The 18,941-nt window shown below is 40.5% G+C and overlaps 1 protein-coding gene across 3 annotated transcripts in view; it reads right to left on the minus strand.

Annotated features, from left to right (window-relative positions):
• Nucleotides 1-10,245: 10,245 nt before the first annotated feature.
• The window catches only part of Pka-c1 (Protein kinase, cAMP-dependent, catalytic subunit 1), a 39,972-nt gene continuing 31,276 nt past the window's right edge, over nt 10,246-18,941 (minus strand). For all 3 annotated transcript variants that reach the window (XM_076785278.1, XM_076785276.1, XM_076785275.1), the window contains 2 exons: nt 15,447-16,356; nt 10,246-15,412 (listed from right to left, as the gene is read on the minus strand). The gene's annotated coding sequence lies outside the window, so the exon portion shown is untranslated. The remainder of the gene's footprint in view (nt 15,413-15,446; nt 16,357-18,941) is intronic.

Raw genomic sequence — 18,941 nt, forward strand, 5'->3', positions numbered from 1 at the left:
CAGATCAAGACTTGTTCCCCCACTCTAATTTCCCTTTCTACCACGCTTTCGCCACAGCCCGGTCACGTGACGCGTTCCGTCTCTGTCTTTCATGCTCCAGTACTAGCAGAGAAAGGTTAACTTTTACCCCTCAATTCGTGCTCCCTCCCCTCATCTGGCGACACTACTTTTTCCCCACTGTTGCGTCACGACTTCCACTACCAGTGTACCGGCCCCCACTATCAACTATTTCGTATTGCCCTTACCGTGCTTTGCCTCGCATCCTTGCGTGACTGCGAATGTATGCATGTACATCTACTCTCCACAGAAGTTTGGTGGGGGGAGCCAGAAGTAGGAGGAGTTCTCTGTGGCTCGCGAGCCGCAAGTTGGCCTGTTTCACACCATTCTGGTGACTTCATATTTCTCCAATTTTTAATAACGAATTAAACAGGGATATTCAAAATTCATAAAGAGCGAAAACCTGTTGGCATTCCATTTTTCCTAACTTAGAATATTCCCATTGTACATGATTTACCTCCTTTTGTGCATATTAAGTTTCTTACTGTTGCTCTCTTAATTAAAATTTTAGCAGTTTCTTCGATACAAACGTAGTAGTGTAAAAATTGTTTTAAACAATAGTGTGGTCAGTTTTAGTGGCGCTTTAAAGTCGCCGTTCGAGTGAAAAGGGTTTATTGCGTCACTTTTTCATTCACACGATTCACGTATTTTGTAGAATACATACTGACGTTAACAATTATGGAAACGCGTTGATTCAGATGGCGATTGACGTTTATTTCGGCGCGCAAGTGTATAAATCAGTTTATTTAATATTTTTCCGGCTTTTATGTTCTAAATGAAACATGAACGTGTGTGATTGCAGAGTTGAACTTATTTCGATTGGAATAAAACAACAAATAGTAATTTATTATTTTTGTTTTAGATGTAACACAGAGTGACATTATTTTGTGCGAAATTGCAATAAGTTCAAAGAATTTCTTATTCGAGCTAATTAACCCGTTCAAATTAAACGGGTTAATTAATAAGTAACACGAGGGAGTTTAATGAGATTATTTATCTGAACTACTCAGAATTAAAGTCCGTGGATTTTTGTTCGAACTTTGGATGCCTTTCTAACATTCCAATTATAGAAATTGAAAGCAATCTCTCTACAGGAGCTGATAATAGTAATACATATAAAAAAAGCTTGCACCAAAAAGAATTTTAAGAAAAATGAAGAATTTCTGGAAAAATTTGTTCAAGCAGAAAATAAGAGATTATTTGATTTGACGATCAAGTTGAAATCTTTATTCGAATATTGCAGAAGCCTGTCTGGTGGTTCTAGTGTCAACGTTTAAATAAATGAGAGAAATTCGTGCAACAACTTGAGAATAATGCCAATGGAGGAATTGGGGTCACATTATTATTACATGGACCGGGCAGAGCACAGGCTGAGGCAGCGTCCATTGGACTCTATGTGACACTATGTAACATATGTATACTCTACACTCTATTTTCAAGTGTTTGTGCAGACAGTTTACAGTCAGGAAGGAATACACTTTTCATAGACATAAACTAATAAATAAGAAAATGAAGAACACTTTCTACAACGAATCTACAACATACCACACCGTTCTGGGAAAACATGAACAATTGTGTGAGTCGAACGAACAAAAACTTGTGTCGAGAAAAAACGTGTTTTTACCGCGGACATATCTACAACGAAGTCCCGTACAGCGCGATCAAAAAATTGTTTACAGAGACTATATGTATATATGGATCTTCGAAGACAGTAATTGTGCAATGTTTTTAAACAATTTTCTTGATCGCGTTATACGGGAGTATCTGCTCGATCTTCTGCCTGAAACTTCAAGAATATAGTCTCTATGTGTGCTATTATCGATTAAAAGAAAAAAAAACTGATTTTTGAAGTTGGTAAATCCATCGGCGGATCAAGGGTTTTATGGATTGCAGCCCAGGGCCCCGTCCAGGGCCCCGTTCAAAGGGCCCCCAAAAAAATAAATAAGGGCGGTCAAAAAAATAAAAACAATTTAAATTAAGAACTTAAAAAAAAATAAATTATGCAAAAATTTTTGGTACTTGAGTTAATTTGAGTTAAGTAGGTAGCCCCCCCCCCCCCAACAGTGTTAGCCTAGGGCCCCTAAGTTAATGGTCTGCCGCCAGATAAATCGAACTGTTCCCTTACCTTCCTTGTTAAAATATTTTGATGAGTTTAACGTATGTCCTCTATGAAATTTTAAAATAATTTATAAAATGTCTACCCCGAAACAGAGTAAGTTTTATTGAAATATTTGTTTGAGATGTGGCTCGAATAATCGTATCACTCGCTGTAAATATGTAAACGTCTTTTGTCATTGTAATCACTCGCTAATAATTGTAATAATAACTGCATCACTCGCTGTAAATACAAGCATATAGTAAGCACAAGAGATGCATACGAATTAGTTCCTTCTAGGAAGTAATTCAGGACTGTTGTATAATAATTATCATAGCCATGAAAGAACTCGTGGAACAAGGGGTTAACACGTCTTGTTTTGTGTAATTATAAAATGATCGTGGATTCATGCGATGCGGGAACTAAGTGGCGGCCACTCGATATACATATGTATCAACTTTGTCGCTCAAGATCATTTTCTACATACATCGACCTCGCACTGAACACGGTAATCTTGGTTAATCTTGATTTTCTAGAATCGAGCAACGCAACGAATCAACTGAAAAACCACTGCTGGCAAAAACCAATGGGATATGTAAATCGATATATCAGCACATCGAACTATCATTGCGCACGCCGAGGCCAGAAAATGGACGTAATAGTAGGTACGGTTTTAAAGCCGACGACTTGGCGATCGAATATTTCTTGTAAGCAACCTCGTCGAAGTTCGTAGATACATATGCAACGTTTCACGAACTAGTTTACGAAACCCAAAGTCAAATAAAAATGTCCTCGTACCGCGTCAAGAGTGCAGCCGGATTCAAAATAAAATAAAAACTTCGGGAAACATTTCACTGCAGTGACAGTTGGTTGCAGAGAATCGTGTGCATGCTACCAATGCATAGAATCCGCAGTCTGGCTACATATATTTTTATATAATCGCTTTTCCAGGAATTGATCAGCATACTGCGGAAGTTTATGCGTCTGTGCCGTTCTCTAATCTGCGAAAAACACGACGAACATAAAATTTTAATAACGTTGTGTACTCGAATATAGTGTAACCGAAAAAATCGTCATTCTTGACAAAATATATTTCATTTAATCGATAAGTTTTGTTTAGAGAAAATTTATGTTTGTTTAACGTTACGAATCGGACATTTCGTGTGCAACAACCTAATATAAGTCACGACACTTTTCAAAAACTTCGAACCCGACGAACCAATACGCCGTGAGTTCTCGCACGCAAGGCTTTCGAGTTAAATGGGTAACCTTGCTTATGGGAGTTCACAGAACCTCGATGATCGCATTGTTCTCGCGATTCTAGCCTTTTGTCACTGGACGTCCCGTCGGGTGGACCGAACAAAAGAAAACTACAATGTAAGCCTCTGTTCCAGTCGGATCCAGTTATTGATCGCCGTAGTTTACATCACCCGTTGTTAACAGTGATATAAGACGATCATCCTCGGTGGACTGGAGTCAAGGAGTATGTATATAGTGGGTCTGCAAACACGAACATTTTTAGATCATTAACACTAAACCTACCACGGCCGGTCAAATTAACCTTTTCAAACTTCTGCGTACAGTTTCGTACATATGTATGTACAACATTATCACACCGCTATTTATCTTTACGACTTTTCTTAAAGTATGTATACCATGTATTTTTCAGTATTTATTTCTCGTTTTATTTTTTTTTTTTTCCCCAAGAAGTATATATATCTTGTCCTACCTACTGCGGCCGGTCAATTTGACCGCACGAGATAATATAGTATTTACTCTCCTAAACCTAAACAATCAGTATAAAAGAAAGGCTATTCTTAACGTGGCATGGCTATTCTTAATGTCTTATTGTATCAGACGCTATCAAGTTACGCACGTGCCTGGTTGATAATACTGTTTCATAGTAAATGCATCCAAACCGCAAAGGTGAACGACACAGTACAATTTTGTAAATCGCGGAGAGAGTATCGCAGTATTTTTTGTATAATTGAAATTATATGAAAATAAATTAGTATCGTCACTTTATGGAAGTTATAGGAACAGGTATACAAGAAGTGTCGGCAGATTTAGTGTTAAGTGAATGCAATGCCGTCGTCGCAGAATTTATTAATCTGGCTTACTAGCTTTCGAACACTCCCGCCTCCAGAACGACTTGAAGTTTAATTGACTTGACATCATGAAATTTTTCGTTTTAATCGTGTTGATGTAGGCAATTCGCAGTCGGTTATTCAATGAATGCTGGCAATCCTGAAACCTGTATGGGAACGGATTAATTACTGGTGCATCGATGAATGAACGTTGAAAGTGAGAACGTTGTAAAGTGTTTTTGCACGAAGTTGTCGATTGTGGTCTACGCCAAGTGCCAATTAAAAATGTTCACCATTTTATTAAAAGAAGAACGAACTCGTCATTACCGTATAGAAAATTCAAGAACTCTGTTTTTCATTGATGAAAACGTTTGGTACGATTTTTGAACGCGAAACAGAAACTTCTCATGAATTCGGACATTTTTATTCGAGCCGAAATTCAGGCGCAATTCGTAAGCGAATGGCACCGTGCGAACGCATTAATGCTCGCGGAGCAATAAATATTTCTTTCTCCCCGCAGACTCCAGTTTTCGTCGGAACGGCTGGATCCAGTCCGCGAAAACCGTGAGTCACCGCGTAAATATTATGCGAAACGCTGATAATGCAAATTGAAACGATAACACGTTTCGTGACCGCACATCTGCGTACCGGTAAGTTCCAACATTCGATCAACAACGAAGTATGATAACAGCTGCGGGTGATGCGTCCCATAACCCCTGCGAACTTGATGCCCATGAACTGGCTTCCGCCGGCTTCGCCTATGTCAAGAACTTCGGACTAATAGCCTGCTATTAGTCTAATTAATCAACGTAACTGTCCTCGCGCGGCAAAACAACGCTCGTTACATTCTGAACAAATTTTGCCCTACGAAGATCCATTTGTGTTTTCGCGAGGAAGAATATAACAATGATTTTGTATTTTCTATTTTTAATAGCTATTGGTCTAATTAATCATCAGAACTGTCCTCGCACGGCAAAACAAATTCTGCCCTGCAAAATCTGCATTTTCTCCAGAGAAAATGTATTAGATCAAAAGTTCGCTTCGTTTTGGATGAGTGTAATCAATGCAAATTCAGGGTAGTTTTTTAAGAAAACGAAAGGCGTGTTTAAGTAAGGGGAGAGTATAAGGCATTAACGAACCGATTAACGCGTTGTTTGGGTATGCTCGTGTTGTTTAAGTAAAGCTTAAGTGTTAAGTAAAGAGCATATAATGCAGGGATAAAGTACTTGTAAGTTGCAGGAACAGGGATGAAGTACTTGTTGATATAAGTACTTGTTTACCTACCTGACTAGAAGTCTCACATTTCGATTCTCTTGTAGGGACAAGAAACACAGCGAACGTCCCCTACGCAATTTTACAGAGATGTGTAAACACGACTCTTTGCGACCTTTTCACGATTTGCCAACTGTTTTGAATAGATCGAAGCATTCTGCAACTTGTTACAATTTCCTTAACCCTCGGTTTACCAATTTGTAGACTGCGGATTTTATATTTTTATAACAAAAGTGCAAGTGCAAGACAGTAAAAACGTTTTAAAGTTTGTATTATTTTCAGCCGAGTGAAAAAACAGGTAAATGTCTATGTAGCTCCTGTATCATACAATTACTGCAATTTTCACTTTCCACAGAAATCCGCACCATTTTTACATTTTCTTCTATTTCAAAAATTGGAAACACTTTGAACTAATAAAAAGCCAGTATTATTTCGAATGATTCGAGCAAATTTACGATTATTGCGTCACGAGCATCCGGTAAAAGAAAGGATCTTTCATCATAGATGCTTTTTCAAATTTATTGTTTCATTCACGTCGCTCTAATAACTCCGAGCTGAACAACGTTATGACTCAAGTGGTCGGAATGAATGCACGCATATCGCTTCGAACGTGAAAGTTAATCCTTCTTCGAACATAAATATGCGATTACACTTGAAGCATCACCCTTGCAGACTATAATATTTAAAAACATTCTCGGTAGCTTCATTTCGAAATCAGATTTCACAGTAAAGATTTAAGTACCAGAAATAGAAAGGAAATTCAGTTATGACTCATTGCGAATGCAGACAACCGTGATTAAATAAATACTCTACTTACAGTCAACGATTTTATAATTAATTGATTGTAATTCTTAACTTTATCAGTAAATGAAAAGAAGATATTAAAAGGTGGGAATTTATATTATGATCGAACCATTTTTTAATACGCTGCATATAATAAAATATTGTTACTATGAAGGCCACTGCTAAAATAAGTGCCTATTATTAAACTACAGGTTTTTCTTTTAGATAACAATTTTAGAAGGAGTTGTTACGTCATATTAATTCTAAAAAATTTGTTGAATTACAAATGAAATTTCTGTCGCTTCCGCACAATTTATTGAAAAATTCTCAACTGTTGATTTTAATTCTTAAGTAAACTATTGGGGCCCCACACAAATTTATTTAACGTGTAACCATTTGCGGACTTAGATGAAATTTTTCCAACTCGCTACGTCTCTATTTATAATGTATAACATAATTTAATTGAATCATTGCATTTTTAAAGTATATTTTCAAGGTCCACTTGAGGGTTAAACAGTCTACTAGAAAAAATGTTGAGAATTCATGATTTCTCATGGTCGGAGGGCCATTTTGAGAGACTGTGTTCGTCGGCAGGCGATGTATCGTTGCGGTAATATTATGATTGTATGTGCACACGGGAGTGGTACGGATTTAGACGCAGCAACAATCCACATATGAGCCAAGGTCGTGCCGTTGGCTTTTTCACTCGGAGCCGCTCCTCTTAACCGCCATTCTATTTCGAGGATTTTCTAAAATTTATCGTCCGGCACCGGCAAGCGATCATTATATACCCCTCTAATACACACCGGCGCTATCAATTTGAATTTATGCCACGACGCGCGCCGCGGCTTCTGGCATTATCGTTTCAATGACGTTTCGGGGTCAATCACGGTTACAACATTGCGTCGACTATAGTGTATGCATACATATGTATGTATATCTGTCGGTGATAAGAATGCACAAAGTAATTCGTCACGGACCGCCGCCGGTGCCAATAGCATTACTCCAATAACCGCGTTACTCTAATCACCACGCGTGGTCCCTACGATACCTTCACCGGAACGATAGCAAATTCGTAAATTTCTTTGAAATTCAAGACAAACGCGGACTTTTGTGCAAAATAAAAATTTGTCTGCTTCAACTGCAAGAAACAGCAATTATTAGACTGCGGATTTTATGCATTTATAGTAAAATTGAATAGGAGGGATTTAAAATTGTAGGAAAATTACGAAAACTATAGTTTAGTATAAATCACTATAGCAGGATTGGGAAATTGCAACACCTGCTTCCTCAGCACAAAACATTTTTGGAAGAATTTCAATTCTTTGAATATTTTCTGACCCCATCGGCGATTGTTAAAACGAAGCTCTAGAGAACCAACAATGTAATTTTGAGAAAATTGACAATCTTCGTGTACTTGTTTTGATTTCTTTTATCGGCTTGATTTATTCTAATCTAAGCAAACATAGTACATATTGCTACTATTACTATTCGGGAACTGACTATGAATGACGCCATAGCGGCGCTAGGGCAAAGGGTTAGTATTATGTATAGTATTTTGATATTGTGGAAAGAGGTCTTTAGGCTATTCTCTATGTTTTTTACTTTCTATAATATTATAGGTGATTAAACCGTGTACAATTCCATACCTGTGTTGCAGGGACGATTTGATATCCAAGTAATTACATTTACCACTGCAACATTTCTCCTGCTGCTGATGGAATTTCTAAGTCTTTTCTGAATTGATCGTTCTGCACGTACCACGGTGCGTTAACTATAGTTCTTAGTACTATGGATTGTAGTGCTTCTAGCTTACAATTAGCAATGTGACTTTCCGCAGCCATACTCTAGAGCTCTGTACGTTCAAATTGACTTGATAATTGTGTTACATATTCAGACTTTGTTGTCCATATTTAATTTAGAGTGTTCGTCCGTAAGCATAATCAATAACCTCATGGATGGAACCTCATGGTCTTATTAAAATTAATAGAGGAAGAAACGAGGTTTTTCGACTCCTGCTTCTTGCAACTGCTTCAGAAAATTTCGCATAGAGATATACGGTCTAGTAATTCAGATAACGCGCCGGATATAAAGTCATAAAGAAAACTGGAACTACAATTTCTATATTGTCGGAAAAATTATATTTCTGAACTTTGAATTTTATGTGCACGCGAGTCTAATTTCTAAGCGTGAATTCTTTCCGAATAGTTTGTAGTTAATTAATGATATGTACGGGTGTGCTAATGAATGATATATTCTGGATGATGTGTACCCAGAATTTCTACCGTCTTGCAAAGCTTATAAGCCGAAGTCGACGAAGACAGTTAAGGAAACGATTTCTATTATGCGAACACGATCGACGAAAATTTTAGCTTGACTCGAATAAAACATTAAGCCGCATTTGCATCGGCGCGGTTCCCAGTTCGAGAATCGATGATATATTCCATTCCGCCTAATCACGATAGCGACACAGATCATGGAAGGCCGCGACTTAACACAGAACATCAATAGCAACCGCAGGTTATAGATGCATTCGCGTGATCGCCATTGATCAAGAACAGCCTTCCACGGTTTGAATGGATAGTCGTAAGCAGATCCGAATGCAGCTCCTCCCTTGAATTTACATTACTCGCAACGGTATGCGCTCCTTGCCAAAAGCGGAAAATAAAAGTCATTTATGTGCTCTAAATTCGAAACGATGCGATTTCAACTGCTGCTACGGTGAAAGTAGAGAAGAACACCTAAACGAAGGGCTATTTAGGTTCTGTTATTAGCGTAATTGCGTTTTATGCTATTTCTTTCAATAGATATGCTAGGATTGATCTGAGTGATAAACCTTTATGCAAAACAAATATTGTATTTATCTGATGCAAGACTCCAAAGGCAACTTCTTTCTTCAACAATTTTCTTTTTCTTTTTATTTTTCGTCTTAAATTACAGCCTCTCGGTTTTGTCGCGAATGCAGAAAATCTGCAGTCTAAATATATGAATTCTTAGAACGGTGTGGAAGTAACTTTATATTGAAACGATTAATTTATATGAATGGTACGTGTGCGATTTCTTGTTTCAAACATTGTAAGTCGATTCTGAGAAACCAAAACGAAATGAAAACGTGTTTTCCCTTTCGATCATTTCAAAAAGTCGAAAATAATGGAACAATGTCGTCAAATGATTGCGTCTCTTCGGTATCATATTTGACTTCTTCAATTTCGCCATAAACGCACACAATCCGCGGTCTAGATATCAGACTGGGAAGGTTGTAATAAGTCAGGACAGCCGTTCCGGCCGTTCGTGAAGTATAAAAGTCATCTGGCAACTGAAGTGTAATTATAATTCGCGAATTATAACTTCCACCTTCCGCCGTGCTTCAAGTGACGGTGCACGATGAAACTGAATCACGCGAACGAGGATGTCTAAATGGTGCGCAACGGTTTTTGTTCTGCCTCACAGAATCTGAGGAAAAAAGGTCGGTCGCGGTTTTATTCGCCGCGGTGAAGAGCCATCCCGGTGTACATAATAATCCGATCGAAACAGAACCGGGAGCAGCAGCGCAACTTTTATAGCCATTCGTGGCAATCACGTTTGTCGAGCTTCTCGTTTTGCAAAGGTGGTCAACCGATTACGAAATTAACGGGAAAGAACCGTGTGCAGAAAAACGAAATCGGTCGAAACGATTGTACGGCGGAATCTCACCGGGCGTCGATGCTTGCGCGATACGCGTGTCGAGAAGAAAAATCCACGGGAGGGAACACGTTGGTTGTGGCGTTCCTTTCCTTTTTGTTTCGCCGGCGGAAAACCGCGAGGTGAAAAGAGGAATATTCTACGGCGAGAAAAACGATATTGCGTAATAGCGGGAGGATGAAAAGGACGTCGTGCACAAACAAGACGAAAGAGGCTGAACGGCGAGGTTCGAAACGAGTAGAAATCAATAAACGGAACGACACGTTTAAATTATACAATCTTTACAATAGGATTTATTTTAAATTAATATTTACAAAAAATGAGGTTGGTATGTCCATCGATTAAATTCGTAACTCATCGAGTACTAGATCAAATAATACAAGTCCGTTCTCAAACATCTCTACATACACATCGTTATAGGAATCGTAATCGGCTACGATTTACAAACATAATAATCACAAGGTGAGAAGAACTTCTCGTTTTACAATACTTCTGATGCAAAATAGTGATAATATTCATCCCCCCCTTCTCCCATATCCCATCCCCGCTCTCGTTTTCTCCCCCTCTCTCTTTCTCTACCTCTCATTCTCTCTTCCACACCCACACACGCACACGCACACGCACACACTCTCTTTCACTTGCGATCATTCTCTTTCGCTCCCTCTTGTATATTTGTTTTCTTTAAATATATCTTAAACTCGTGTAGGATTTCTATCGTGTCCCTATTACACATAGAGATAAATACTTCGCTCGTCGTACTTTGGCGCAACAATTTGATCAGCAAACAATTAATATTCATGGTCGTCGCATCTCTCTCTCTCAATTTTTTCTCTCTTTTTCTCTCGCACTCTCGACTCGCAAACAAAAACGAGGTACCCTCGACGCGGTGTTCCCGCGTCCCATTTCGCGCCTGGGCGGCCGGGGATCGCGAGAAAAATCATTTTCGCAAAACGACACTCGGACACGTAGGAGGGAAGACTCACACGCGATCGGCACGTGAATCATTCTTAGCCTACCTTAATATAGGTATACACCGGGAGGTTTGATTGGTGCGCATGCGGCGATGCAGTGGAACGAACCGAACCGATCCATGAAAATAGCTTTTTACCTCCGCGGGCTACCATTTAGCTAGCTACATCTTCCGCGGGAAGATGGCCGACATCGCGTCGCGTCGCGAGTCTACGACATTGAACTTGCAACCGATATATTGCGGTGTGATCGATCGAGTCTCTCTCTCTCTTTCTCTCTCTCTCTCTCTCTCTGCCAGTCATCTCATCCTGCCAGCCGACGAAAATCCATGCCACAACGTACGGGAATACGGCTAACCGCTCGGAAGCTGCGAGTCTCTCTAGATAGTGATGGGGGCCAGCCCAAAACTTGCTCAAACCCGACGTCGCAGGCGTTCATGTTTGCAAGATGCATTCGGACGAGGGAACCGTGGTCGCTAGCACGTCGCCGAGTGCCATAACTGGACTGCAGATCTTCATGCGAAATAAAGATTGTCTCTCAATCGAACGGTCCGCTGCAAGAGGGAACTGTGCCAACAGCTTAACTCTCTCTCTCTCTCTCTTTATTTCTCTCTTGCAGAGAAACCATAACACATAAATAGATCGCGGATTTTATGCACTTGTGACAAAAATGGTTTCATGTAATACAAAGCTAAGAAGACATTACGAGCTGTTATGTCTTTCCCAACGTCTTAATATTACTGAAAGAAGAGATAGATTGTCATTTAACTTGTGTTCCTTACAGTCGAATTAGAAAATTTTTATTTCGTACGAAGATCCCGCAGTCTGCGCATAAGGAAAACAATGATTTGTAGACGTAAATCACAGCAAATACAGAAACTTAGCTAATGCAGCTGTGGAATAATGGCTAGACACCGCGTGATGTCAGGTGTATTACCGGAAATCTCATTTTTTACATTTTGCGACACGGCCAACGGAAAGTTTAATTCTTTTTTCCATCATTTCCACGAGGTGGTCGTAATACATTGACACTCTCAGTTTCTTTTGACCTTTTTACCGTATTAAATTTCAGCTGCTCGTTCTTGTCAAAAATTCACGAAATCTGAAGTCTAGCCATAACCCTTTGCTGCTTTACTTTATAGAATAAAATTAAACCATTTGCATCGTCAGCGTATATACATGATCTACTTTCTCGGTCGGTCGTTAAAGCGTATATATACGCGCAATTTTCTACGTAACAATGTGTATAACGAATATGTACAAATAACAAAAACACATAGAAAGTTTTCTATACAGGGTGCCCCAAAAATGTTGTACTTGGAAGGGGTGATTCCCAAGGTCATTTGAAAGAACTTCTTCCTTTGCGAAAATGTTCTCCGCGGCTTTGTTGACGAGTTTTTATCGAAAAAGACGGACCAATCAGAACGCGGCACCCACTGGCGTTGACATTGACCGAATTGGATTCCGTCCGCTGTAGTCGCGCTCTGATTGGTCCGTGCTTTTCGTTAATAATTCGGTAACAAAGCCGCGGAGAACATTTTCGTCAAGGGAAAAGTTACTTCAAATGACCTTGGGAATCATCCCGTTCAAGAACAAGTAGATTTCTGCCTGAAACGAGTATCGACTTTCGTCGCCGGAGCGGTTCTTTCACCCCTTATAAAATATGTCTTCATGCTCGGTATAGTTCACTCGGTCCCCTCGTCGCCATCCTCGCGATATCTGAAGGTCAACGGGACTCGGAAGGACCAGAACAGATTACGAGCATCCAGCCAACGAAATCGTCGCAAAATCACGACCACTGATCTCTACGATCGCGAACCTCGAGCTTCGCGACTATAGGAAGAGAAGTTCGTACATTCAGTCTCTCTTTGCACATGTCCCACAAAAAAAAAACAAATGCAATGCTCGACACGTTCCCTGCTGGGCTTTCCATCCATGCCAATATACCAAGTTAGCCAATTCAAAGTGTGCCGTAAAATAAACGAGTCGTTCAATGCAAAATGGTGCGAAACAAAACAATTGTACAATAGGGAATAAAAGTTCTGTAAAGCACAGTAATATCGAAGGACGTTACGTTACGAACGTAATTATTTCATTTGATGACAACTAAACCCTTGAGACGCGGTGTGTTAAAGCAAACGGACAAACATTGACCTACACCACGTTCGCATTAAATAACTCGAACGGCGTTTATATCGAACAGTGGAAGAGAGATCAATTATTTTGCGGTAGTGTTTCATGGCGATCGGCGTGGATGTCGAAGTCAGCGTGGCGGGGAACGCGTTAATAAAGTAATCGAGTGCTAGAAAATTTCTTCGAGCCTCGATGACCACCCTGAAATAGAAACGATGCTTACACGTACGTGTACTCGGCGAGCTTGAGACAATATACACGGAACTTTCGTTGGTATCTCTCGGCGATATCTTACTTTTATTCTGCGATATCGGACCTTCACTTGCGCATTATAAAATCGATTCGAACGGTGTCCAAAAAATTGTTCGATTCGTTCGAAGCACGTTTCGCTCGATCCTCGCGCGTACTCGTCCCGTTTGGCTCGAGCCGAACTGAATAATCCGCTGGTTTTATCAGTATTAATCGTATCTAGCTAAATAAACTTCGGATATCGGATCGGTTAGTGTGCATATACGAGCACATGGCGGACCCGTTTTCCCATCACTATCTACGGATCTCGAGGATCCGACTATTTGTTTTCACAGCTACGACAACTCCGAAGTTTTCCACCGGGACCCCGGCCGCGAATATCGAAGACTCGCCGGGACCCGGTTAATCGAACAATTCGCTGTTCCGTTTCGAATCACCGTAGGCAAGCGGATCAACGAATTTGTCGGTGCAAATTTCCAAATTATCGATAACGTATCAACGCACCTCACTCCCCCTATCCCCTCCCCTCCTACACAACCCCCAGCCCCGGGGAATTTCTCGTATAAAGGTGAGCGAGCGACAATCTCCTATCGCACATGTACGCGTGACCAGAGAAAATCAATACACAACCACGGCTATCTGGTACATATTGCGTTCTCGTGGCCGGATCGGCTACGTTTTTGTTGATTTCTAGGCTAAGGCTGTATGCAAATATATTTTATTTCTCTCGTCTTTCCATGGATCGATTAACGAGCGCTCGGTCCAGAACGGTATGCTAAACGGAACCGCGACGTTCCTCGCTTATGCTCGTCGGGACGACGCTTATTCTACCGGTGACAAACTGTAAAACATTGACACGAGTACCCCGGAGTAACGAAGAAGCGGATTTTTGGGCCTGCCAAATGCGCGGTTTTGACGAACTCATGCAGACACCACGGTACCTACAGTCCCTGGCCAAAGAATCAAGGTCAACACAATTTTTGACGTCGTTCGTGTTCTTCAGTAAATTTGAAATGTCTGAACGACATTTTGATTTTAATTATTTAATTTCATTAACTGTCACGGTATTGCATACGTGCATATTAATTTACTTTCGTTGGAGAAAATTCCTGTACTCCCAAGGCAAATCCACCCGACACGAATCCCAATCCAAAACGTCATCATGATTTACAAAAAAAAAAAACATTTTTAATATTTGACAAAATTATCCCAGAATAACAGACACGATAAAACAATGGAGTATGTCGGAGAGATTTGCACGCTGTAATAAAAGCAAAGGGGGAAACACAAATTATTAATATGTATTTGCTATGCGCGTACTTTCGTAGTTAATCAAGCTTATTATTGAATTGTGTTCTGGCCTTTGAATTCTGCGATTACCACGATAAATTTGGCAAATTATAAGTGGCCTTAATTCTTTTGGTGAGGGACTGTACAGAAATCCACGGTTAGACGTCCACGACCCATCCCCACTCTTCCCCTACCACTTAGTATGCCTCAGCGGAGCCCTGTCTCAGTAGACAAGGAAGGAGAATAACTACAATGCTACAATGCACAAACACAACGCTAACCTACTCGCAAGAATTTCACTGTTGGCTCCCGAACGTAGGACATTTAACCGTGGGTTACTGCAGTGCTCGGTTAAATTTACACGAGTCAGCCCCCGCTCTTTTCCTATAATTCACTTGACAATGTCTCGTGCTCGGCGAAGCTACCTCGGTGGCCAAGCAAGGTGTCCTGCTCGCGAGAATTTAACACTAAACCTACCATGCACAAAACATATAAAAGTGAAACGCCTTATAGAAGTGAAAAGATTGAATTTACTCGAACTTTGTACAGGTTTCGTCATAGTATGTGTTTAAATTAAGAAGCCAAGTAATTTCCTACAAAAGCGTTTTTATAATTTCAATAATCGTGAAACAGAAAACCAGTTATTTGACCGTGGTAGGTTCGGTGATAACCCCTTGCCCTACAACAAGATTTCGAGCAGCATCTTCCAAATATATAGATGTTACTAATTTTCTCTAGACCGAAATAAAATTCTATTTTGGCAGACAGCCATTGGAGAACACCTAGGCACACGATAGCTACACATTTTCTTCTTCTTCAAGAAAGTTATACCACAAAGAAGATCTAATCACCGTGACAGTAAAATACATAGTGCAAGGGGTTAACCGCTGGCTCCCGAACTGATGTAAACTTAACCGAGCACCACTCTACAGCAGTGTCGCCAGATCAAGACTTGTGCCTCCACTCTAACTTCCTAACTAACCAGCATACTCCGGTGCTGGCAGAGAGAGGGGGTAACTTCTCCTCCTCAATTCGTGCTCCCTCCCCTCATCTGGCGACACCGATGTACAGTGGATCTGTTTTTCCCACACGCTCACTCCGTATTTCCCCGCTACCTAAGCTTGGGCATATTACGTAACCACCGCAATCCCTGCTACAAGTTCCAGAACGAGTTTGCAACGAGCGAGGTTCTACCGTACTTGGACGCTGCCCCGCGCATCGATGCAACTCGGTTTTCCCGTTTTTCACAATGCCGACATTCGATCAGCGTCGAACGCACAGTCCGTGGACACTATCGAGCAGCTGTATTTGTTAACCAATAACGGCTATTACCTATTTTGGTTATTGGAACGTCGCAACGCAAACAACGCGGAAACACGCAAACACGGCGACTTTGGAAAAAACAGATGCGGCTCGATAACACCGTGGGCAAACAGCGTGTTTTTCGACCAATATTCTACAGTTTCTGTACAATCGGCCGGCCCTAGTTCTCCAGAAAAATTTGCAATTTCCGGCTTCGTATCGACGCAAGTCTCCCTTTCTTTCTTTTTTTGTTTGTTTTTCGAAGCCGACTTCGGCGCGTTCGTTTAGCTGCAGCTTCGTGTTTCACACGCGTTTAAATCGTTTCGTTCCGACTTCCAATCCGTTCGGAGGCGAGTGGGCCGGAGAAAACAAAACAGTCGATAGCTTCGACTTTTCTCTTTGTTCCGTCCTTGCTCTTCGATGCTCCCCACTCATATCACTGTCGACACAAAAAGATGGTTCCGTCAGTGGTGCTGTATATGGAACTTGTTAACGCTGGAACTACCAGACCTCGAGTCCTTCGAAAATTGCGAAAACTCTTTTCAAATAGGAACAACTGAACTTTGCAAATGCGCCGAAACTAAATCGAAATGAACAGTTATTATTAGAGTGCGGCGTTCATGCGTTCGCGACAAAAACGAACAGGAGAAATAGAAAACTGAGAAGACACGAAAAGAGTTTAAGCAAATTGCAACGTTACGTTCAATTCTTGTATTTAAAGAAAGGTGCGCTAGAAATAGATCGAAAGGGAGAATAAATTTTCATTTTGTATTTCGCTGAAATGTATAGTTATTATTATAGAGAGCGTTCGGTAGTTCCAGTGTTAAACAGCAGAATCAAGACATTTTCTCGCGATGAATGCCTAATAATGCCTAATGAGCTTATGTATCGTAACGCTATAGAATGAACGGTACTGTTGGAAGCCGACCAGACTAGACCCGACGTTTCAAAACGAAACCGATTGTGCCCGGATGAATAATTGTATGTATCAAAATTTGGCATATCAGTTCATTCGTGTTCTTTGTACAGGTGATTCATGAGTTAAGTATCGGTTCACGTTTCTCGTAAAACTTTTATGCTATTGTGAACGAGACTCGCCAGGTGGTAAGCGTTCGTGTCAATTGTCGGCCTGGGAAAATTTCATTCGTGCTAGTTCCTTCGCGAGCTTAAAAAAGAAATGGCACGGAGCCTGGACTCGGATCCTTCGGCGAGATGAAATTATGGTGGACAGAGAGGATTCCTTCATTAATCCTCCGTCGGCAACCTAGCTCGTTTATGTCCGCAGTGAAATCTCTTTCTTCCCAATATTTATTCTTCCCCATCCATCAAAAGGGTATTCTGGTTTTTCACTTTCGCTAAATCGATTTTTCGCTTTTCGCATTTTCCTGGTAAAATATTCGTGCAAAATGATTTCTTCGAATTTTACTTCAGATTTTACTTCAGAATTCCGCTATTTTGTAAAACATCAAGATTTTTAATCTCGTTCGTTTCTCATTCGGCTGATTGATAAACAACTTCATTCTTTCGGTTCCGGTCAGTCGAAAGATGGAAATCGCGACAACTGCCGATCTATGTTTCTCAAAATATATGTAATTTCAATTATTTTCACTTAAAGAAAAATAACTCATGTACTTCAAACGACAAGGAATGCATGTGCAATGCCGTGGGTTTAATAATTTTGCTGAACAAAATTCCTAAATATTCGTGCAAATAACGATAATAATAATGTTTCAACGATTGTTAACCTCTTCAGCACGGCGCGCTCGTCCGCAAATCTAGTAGGCGTTACTACAACTATAGTGGCGTTACCGTTCAAACTGCTGCTTTCCACGGAAACCACTATAATGGCGTACAGTGCTTAAGAGGTTAAAACATGGACTTCAATACGTATTCCGAATTTTTTTGGGAGAATGTCATTTATTTACTGCAAGACACGAGTACGACTATATTCGTCATATGGTTGTTGGTGATCGACGGTGAGACAATTAATTTAAGTCAGACGTATGTTAATACTCTTAGATTCGTTTAATCGTTTCGCTGTTTGAAATTGTACCCTCTGTTTTTTATCATAAATTCGTGAAATACGCTGTTTCGTCGGTTCAGACCCTGAAAGACGACCCCTAGCTCGAGTTATGGCAGCTTGACATAATGCGCATTACGAAAATGGCGTCTCAGTCACGAACAATTTCTCTAAGATCAAGGACCTGGTCTGGCTCGTGGACTCGAATGAGGATTAGGCGTTCCCATCCGCGAAACAACAATCATGAAGACCCACATGGGGTCCCATTGACTGCATTGATAACATTGTGCGTGCCCGCTGGTACTCTGATAAGACGACTCATCACATATACGAGCAATCTGTTACAGGTATTCGGCAGCGCTACCTGCACAGAAAGCCTAAGCTTCGATTCCCATCACTTTTCTACTTTTCTACTCAAAAATGCGTTTCCGAAAGTGTATAATCGTATTCGAGAAAGCAACGAAATTATAATTCGTCTAGCGTGACGGTAGAATTGAAACTTTACACGGGTATTTCTCGAAAATTATTTTTGCCAAAATCCATTGTACCAATAGAGTTCATGTGTTTTATATCTTCAGCTTTAGAGTGTCGACTCGAAAACCTAGAAATTTCGTACACTTAGCCCGAAATATTCGATAAACAAAAATTGATATTGAACCCGGTTGCCATGCTTCAAGTTTTAGTAGCAAGAAATATAGTAAAGTGAAAATTGTTTCGATCCACGTTACGGTGAAATTCAGAGAAAATGAAGAAACACGAATGCAACTCTACTTTGTGGTCAAGTTTGTCCAACGAAAAAGGAATACACGCGAGCCTCGCTTTAAACCGATATTAATCAATTTCGTACGATTCGATGAAGTAATACCGCGAAAGAATATTCCGTTCTAAACGCACCGACGCTCTCGACGACCGTCAAACCGATGCCGTACTTAACTTTATCATCAGACAATGCTGGAAATTACTGTGGAGCCTTCATCCTTTGATTACGTCACCGCGCTCATTAA

This window comes from Halictus rubicundus, chromosome 3 (genome assembly GCF_050948215.1).
Source record: "Halictus rubicundus isolate RS-2024b chromosome 3, iyHalRubi1_principal, whole genome shotgun sequence".
NCBI classification, from domain to species: Eukaryota; Metazoa; Arthropoda; class Insecta; order Hymenoptera; family Halictidae; genus Halictus; species Halictus rubicundus.